This window comes from Triticum dicoccoides, chromosome 5B (genome assembly GCF_002162155.2).
Source record: "Triticum dicoccoides isolate Atlit2015 ecotype Zavitan chromosome 5B, WEW_v2.0, whole genome shotgun sequence".
Classification (NCBI taxonomy): Eukaryota; Viridiplantae; Streptophyta; class Magnoliopsida; order Poales; family Poaceae; genus Triticum; species Triticum dicoccoides.
Genome location: NC_041389.1, coordinates 553,114,177 through 553,122,374, shown reverse-complemented (window position 1 = coordinate 553,122,374; position 8,198 = coordinate 553,114,177).

Here is an 8,198-nt window from a genome sequence, read left to right as displayed (position 1 = left end):
CATCCAGCAGCGTGGGACTAGGGGGGGGGGGAGGTCCAGGTGAGGGGGCTAGTCGCCGGCGGCAGGAGCGGCTGGGGTGGGGGCGCGGTGAAGAAGAAGGAGAGGAAGAAGAAGTCAACGCGGCGGAAGGGGGTGCGAGGAAACAGATCTGACGGCTCGAGCTCGCGGATCGGGCGGCTGGGGCTTGACCGGCCCAACGATTGGGCCGGTGCGCCGGCGCAGATCGTTGCCCTTCATTATCGAATGTACTTTCACATCATATAGATATGTTATGGTAAATGTTTAGATTGTTTTCTATAAAATTGGTCAAAGTTTATGAAGTTTGACTTCAATCAAATCTAATATACAGAGTAAATAAAAATAAAGGGAGTATTTTGATCGTCATGTCAAATCACGACCAACACCATTATTAGGATCGCTATATGCAACGATCATACGTCCTCCACCACCTTGCATCCGCAAAGCGCCTCGCCCGATTATTGGACATGCTGCAGATGCTGACGGCCAATAGCGGCGATGCCATAGAAGAGATACCGTCGGCGCAGACGCGGACCGCCGAAGACAACGAGCATGCCACGCTGCACATGCACAACGTGGCCAAGGTCATCCCGACTCTGCCTCTCGAGACGCAGTGGCCGTCGTTCGCGCTCCACTGGCATCGGGGCTACTGGATGCCCGAGTGGTTAATGCCGGCGCTTGCCGCCTTCAACGACCACTTTGAGATGGACTAAATACAAACTAAGGGACTAAAGTGACTGAACAAACACCACTAAAATGTGTATACCTTTTCTATTTATAAAGATTGAAGTTGATGGTGAGTTCACCGTATGGGCGCAACATCCTTTTCAAATAAACAAATACATGCATCCCTACATGTGGAACTAGCAACCTTTAAGAGAAATACAAATAAATGCATTTTATTCACATGTGGGATCTACTCCCATCAAATAAAGAAATACACTACTTTCATGTGAGACCAACTTACACATATAACAAAGAAAATACCAATCTTGATTTTAGTTCTTTTCCCAACCTATTACATTCATTTAAAATACCCTGATGATGCATGTCTCTCACCGTATTTTTGCTATCTTTTCTAATCACAAGTCATGTAAAGGTGATAAAGTACACTAATGTTATTTCTGATAGGCCTTAGGATCGGAATATGCTAGATCATCCGGTAACCTACCTTCTCCTGGTGCGGATGAACTCGATCCCGCGCCGGCCATGGTGGTGTGGTGACGGCGGCGATGTGGACAGAGATGGCGGCGGTGGTGTGCTTCCCGTGAGCACCGCGCTTACCCTGGATCGGTAGGGAGTGTTCGGTGGGGTTTGTGGCAGCGTTCAACCTCGTGGGACGTGCCCCGGCCCCCACCTCTGTTATATAGCACGGGTCAGAGGGGCCCACCAACCATGGTTTGGTTGGGCACCCCCGATCAGGGCGCGAGTCAGGGGCCCGTTCGACCCGTTGGGTTCGAACCGGATAGAGATCAATCTAACATTCTCCCCCTTAATCTCAACTTTACTTTTAACCTTATACTTTCTATTTTATTTGTTTCATCACATATTGGTACATAGAGCATGTTTCATCGCCACAGCTCAATTGCCGATAGAATCATTCAGCTACAACATACGTTTTGTTCAGAAACAAATTCTGTTCCTTTTGGGCCTATCCAGGAATCATAAGGCTTTCCCTTAAACCCATGCCGGCTAAGTGTTCCTTGAACACATTGAGTGGTAAGCCTTTCGTTAGCGGATCCGCAAGCATATCTTTTGTCTTTATATGCTCGAGACTTATAGTTTGATCCTGGATTTTATCTTTCACAACATAATACTTTATCTCTATTGTTTTGTCAGCATTACTCGACTTGTTGTTGTGAGCGTAAAATACCGCGGGTTGATTGTCGCAGTACATCTTTAGTGGTTTGTGAATACAATCTACCACTTCCAAGTCGGGTACAAATTTCTTTAGACATATCGCCTGCCCCGTGGCTTCGAAGCATGCTATGAATTCTGCATACATCGTGGATGATGCAACTATCGATTGTTTGGAGCTTTCCCACGAAATAGCTCCCCCGACGAGGGTGAATACATATCCTGACGTGGATTTTCTATCATCTTTGTCCCCCGCAAAATCTGCGTCTGAATACCCTTTTATCTCTAGGGATCAGATCTCCTGTATGTTAGCATGTAGTCCTTCGTGCCTTGCGCATAACGCAATGCTTTCTTTACCATCTTCCAGTGCTCTATGCCTGGATCCTCTTGATATCTACCGAGTACCCCGGTGATAAAGGCTAAGTCAGGGCGAGTGCACACTTGTGCATATTGTAAGCTGCCAACTGCCGAAGCATATGGTACTCCTTTCATTTGATCGATCTCATACTGGTTCTTGGGACATTGGAATTTCCCAAAACTATCGCCCTTAACTATAGGAGCAGGTGTGGCTTTACTCGCATGCATATTATACTTTTTAAGAACCTTTTCTAAATATGCTTTCTGTGATAGTCCTAAGACTCCATTGTTTCTATCTCGATGAATTTCTATGCCCAAAACATAGGATGCTTCACCAAGATCTGTTATGTCAAAATTCGAGGATAAGAACTTCTTTGTTTCTTGTAGTAGACTAACATCACTGCTAGCAAGCAGAATGTCATCCACATACAAGATTAGGAAAATATATTTCCCATTTTTAAACTTTGCATAAATGCAGTTATCCTCAATATTTTCTTTAAATCCAAAACTTTTAATCATTTGATTAAACTTTAAATACCACTGTCTAGAGGCTTGCTTTAATCCATAAATGGATTTCTTCAGGCGGCATCCCATATTTTCCTTGCCTTCCATGATAAAACCCTTGGGCTGTTTCATGTAGACATTTTCCTTTAAATCTCCATTGAGAAATGTCGTCTTTACATCCATTTGATGTAACTCTAAATCAAAATGAGCAACTAATGCCATTATGATCCTTAAGGAATCTTTACATGAGACCGGAGAAAATGTCTCTTTGTAATCTATCCCTTCTCTTTGTGTAAATCCTTTTGCCACGAGTCGTGCTTTATACTTTTCTACATTCCCTTTAGAGTCATACTTAATTTTGTAGACCCATTTGCAACCTACTATTTTGGCTCCTTTAGGAATTTCCTCTAAGTCCCAAACATCTTTGGAAATCATTGATTTCATCTCGTCTTCCATTGCCTTCATCCACATCGATGAATGGGGGCTTCACATGGCTTCTTCATATGAGGTGGGATCTTTTTCCATATGAACCATTTCTGTGTTATAAACTTTAAAGTCAGTAGAAATAGCTGACTTTATTGGTCTTGTAGACCTTCTAAGGGCCTCAGTTTCTGGCACATTCTGTGCCTCAACTACTGGCACTTCTTCTAAAATTTGCTGCTGCACCTCCCTTTCATGCTCAACAACAGGTTCAGTCGGCTCCTAACGGACAGGTTCCGGGTCTACCCCCATAGTTTTCATGGGTGGAGTTGCAATTGATAGTGAGAAAAATGGCTCCTGAATCATCGGATTAGGTGCATGCACCCTCTTCTCCTCAAGATCAATTTTCTGAGCTACCAAGCTCACCCTCATCATTTCGTCCTCTAAGAAGACTGCATGTCTCATTTCTACAAACTTTATATATCTGTCTGGGCAGTAGAAACGAAAATCCTTTGATCTGTCTGGACAGCCAATGAAGTGGCAACTCACTGTTTTAGGATCTAACTTTCCAAAGTTTGGATTAAACATTTTGGCCTCAGCAGGGCACCCCCACACCCTGAAGTGTTGTAGGGATGGCACCCTTCCTGTCCATAGCTCGTACGGTGTTTTGGGCACCGACTTGCTTGGTATTCTATTGAGAATGTGTATGTCGGTTTTAAGCGTCTCCATCCATAATCTCAATGGCAAGTTGGAATAACTCATCATGTTGCGCACCATATCCATAAGTGTACGGTTGCGCCTTTCAGCTACTCCATGTTGCTCAGGCTCGCCCAGCATTGAATACTGGGCTACAATGCCAATCTCCTGCAAGAACTTTGCAAAAGGTCCAGGGACTTGGCCATATGGAGTGTGCCGACCATAGTACTCTCCCCCACGGTCGGACCTGACTATCTTTATTCTTTTATCATGTTGATTTTTAACTTCATCTTTGAATATTTTAAATTTATCCAACGCTTCAGATCTTTCTTTGATTGGATAAATATATCCATAGCGAAAGTAATCATCTGTGAATGTTATGAACAAGTCATATCCATCCACACTTTTCACCGGAAATGGTCCACAAATATCAGTGTGGATGATTTCTAGTGTGCCTGTGCTATGGATTGCACCTTTTTTGATTTGTTTGACGTACTTTCCTTTAACACAATCTATGCATTGTTCTAAGTCTGAAAATTCTAACGGAGGAAGAATTTCACTTTTGACTAATCTTTCTATTCTCCCCTTCAAAATATGTCCCAAGCGGCAGTGCCATAATTTCGATGAGTCGAATGTTCTTTTTCTTTTCTTTTGCTCTTTATTCGACGCGGAAACATTTTCTTTCACATTGCAAACGGAATAAACTTTTTCACGAAGTGATAACAAATAAAGCTCATCATGTTGTAAAGCATCACCCACATAAGCATTATTATACCAAATGGCACACTTGCCATGTCCAAAATAACATTCATAATTATCTGTGTCCAAACAAGAAACACTAATTAAGTTTCTATGACATGATGGAACAAATAAAACATCTCTAAGTAGAAGATTGAATCCGTCAGCTAACTCCAAGGAGATGTCACCGACAGCTTCAACTTCCACTAGTAGAAAAGGGGGAAATTCTGCTTCAACTCCGTTTGCCACTTCAATGCGTCTTTCGCTTCTTAGCGTAGTTTGCGTCGAATGGAATCCCTGTAAAGAATTGGGAACATGAATAGTTGCTCCTGAATCAATCCACCAAGTGGATTTTGAAAACTGTGTATACAAGGATTTGATACGTCTCCAATGTATCTATAATTTTTGATTGTTCCATGCTATTATATTACCCCTTTGGATGTTTATGGGCTTTATTTTACACATTTATATCATTTTTGGGACTAACCTACTAACCGCAGTCCCAACCCGTATTGCTGTTTTTTTGCCTATTTCAGTATTTTGAAGAAAAGGAATATCAAACGGAGTCCAAACGGAATGAAACCTTCGGGAGCGTGATTTTTGGAATGAACGTGATCCAGAGGACTTGGAGTGCAAGCCAAGAAGCAGCCGAGGCTCCCACGAGATAGGAGGGAGCCCCCCCTGTTGGGCGCGCCCCCTGTCTCGTGGGCCCCTCGGGCATCCACCGACGTACTTCTTCCTCCTATATATACCTACGTATCCTGAAAACATCCGGGGAGCAGACGAAACACAATTTCCACCACCGTAACCTTCTGTATCCGCGAGATCCCATCTTGGAGCCTTCGCCGGTGTTCTGCCGGAGGGGGAATCGACCAGGGAGAGCCTCTACATCAACATCCTTGCCCCTCCGATGAGTTGTGAGTAGTTTACCACAGACCTACGGGTCTATAGTTATTAGCTAGATGGCTTCTTCTTTCTTTTTGGATCTCAATACAATGTTCTCCCCCTCTCTTGTGGATATCTATTCGATGTAATCTCTTTTTGCGGTGTGTTTGTCGAGATCCGATGAATTGTGGGTTTATGATCAAGTTTATCTATGGATAATAATTGAATCGTCTCTGAATTCTTTTATGTGATTGAGTTATCTTTGCAAGTCTCTTCGAATTATCGGTTTGGTTTGGCCTACTAGATTGATCTTTCTTGCCATGGGAGAAGTGGTTAGCTTTGGGTTCAATCTTGCGGTGTTCTTACCCAGTGACAGAAAGGATTGCAAGACACGTATTGTATTGTTACCATCGAGGATAAAAAGATGCGGTTTATATCATATTGCATGAGTTTATCCCTCTACATCATGTCATCTTGCTTAAGGCGTTACTCTGTTCTTATGAACTTAATACTCTAGATGCAGGCATGAGTTGGTCGATGTGTGGAGTAATAGTAGTAGATGCAGGCAGGAGTCGGTCTACTTGTTATGGATGTGATGCCTATATACATGATCATGCCTAGATAATCTCATAATTATTTGCTTTTCTATCAATTGCTCGACAGTAATTTGTTCACCCACCGTAATACTTATGCTTTCTCGAGAGAAGCCTCTAGTGAAACCTATGGCCCCCGGGTCTATCTCTTATCATATTTGCTTTCAATCTATTTTTATTTGCATCTTTACTTTTTGCATCTATATTATAAAATACCAAAAATATATTTATCTTACCATACTATCTCTATCAGATGTCACTTTCGCAAGTGGCTATGAAGGGATTGACAACCCCTTTATCGCGTTGGTTGCGAGTTCTCAGTTTGTTTGTGTAGGTGTGTGGGACTTTTGAGGAGCCTCCTACTGGATTGATACCTTGGTTCTCAAAAACTGAGGGAAATACTTACGCTACTATTGCTGCATCACCCTCTCCTCTTCGAGGAAAACCAACGCAAGCTCAAGACGTAGCAGGATTCATTTACAAATGAAACTATATTGTTACCTCTTTTTGCCATGACTGACTTCAGCCAAGCAGCACAATCTTTCTTGTAATGCCCTTTCTACTTGCAGTGGAGACAAGTGTCTTTGTCCACTAAGACATGATGTTGCTGATGCTGATGCTGATAGGGAGCTTTGCCATGCTTTGAAGGAGAACTTTTGTTGTTTTGACTGTAGTTCTTTTTCTTGTAATCCTTCGCATAGTTGAGTGAACCACCATGTGCGGCTTTGAGTCTGTCCTCTTCTTGGACACACATTGCTATTGTCTTTTCAATGTCCCATGCTCCAGGTGACATATTATAGTTTACAACAAAAGTTCCAAACTCCTTTGGCAGTGAAGCCATGACCAAGTGGACCAGGAGCTTTGGTTTGATCTCCGGATCCTCATCCATGGGCTTTAGCTTTGCTGCCATATTGCTCATCCTCGGGATGTGCTCTCTTATTCCATGACTACCACCCGTGTAGCGTTGTGTCACTAGTTGCTCTAACACTTGGGTGGCATATATCTTTGAAGAGCCAGTGAACTGGCTCTTTATCTTTGTAAGCAACTCCCCTATGGAAGTGCACTCTGCAATGGAGCCCACAATGGTGCTCTCGATTGTATTCTTTATAAATGCCATGCACTTTTTGTTTGCGTTGACCCACTTTTGGTTATCTATGAGGTAGGACTGCTCCAAAGGAGCATAGTCCCCCTTCTTTTTAGCCCATGCAGCATCATCATCAGTGGCCTCTCTTACTGGCTCTGTGGGTCTGACTGGCTGTGGTTTCTCCACAACCCAGTCAAGATCAACACAAACAAATGCCAGTTCAACTTTCTTCCTCCACTCAGTGTGGTTGTCACCTTTGAGTATCGGAACTTCTTTTAGGCAACTCATCAAGTGAAAGCCTCCTGAAATCACAATTTAAGTGACATCAGCATAACAATCATATGCAATAATCTAACGTTGGTCAAATTAAACATACAATTGTCTATGCAATTAAATCTATATTACCCTTGGGCAAAATATTAGAAATAAATGCACCTTTAAATTTCAATAATAAAACATGATCATGTTATTAATAACGTTGGTCATAAAAAATAACATAATCACATCATTTCAATAATTACTTTAACATGCTCTTAAAAACATAATTCTATCTAAACTTTTATTTTCTTTTTAAAGAGCACTAATAATTATTTACGCAGCGGAAAACGTGAATAAAAATTCACGAACTTTTAAATTTTTACAGAAACTTTTCTTTGATTAAATAAAAGATTCATGAACTTTATTATTTTCTCTGTAAAATTCATGAACATTTCTTTTTCTGAAAATTTTCTATTTGAATTTTCAGAAACATTTTCTGTTTACTTTTCTATTTCCTAAACAAAAAATTTCATTAGAAAAAATCGCATAGAAAATCTATTATAAGACTGCCCAAAAAACTAGACAGAAACTATTAAACCGAAAAGAAAAACAGCAGCAGCAACCGGCCCCGACTCGGCCTGGGCCGGCCCGCAGCTGCGGCCTCGGCCCAGCTCGCGCGTGGCTGCCCCTGCCGCTGCCGGCCTCACAGCTCTTTCGGCCCAGCGGCCCGCAGGGGGTTAGGGTTCCGATCCGGGCCGTTCGTGAAGATCCGACGACGGACCGTGCAC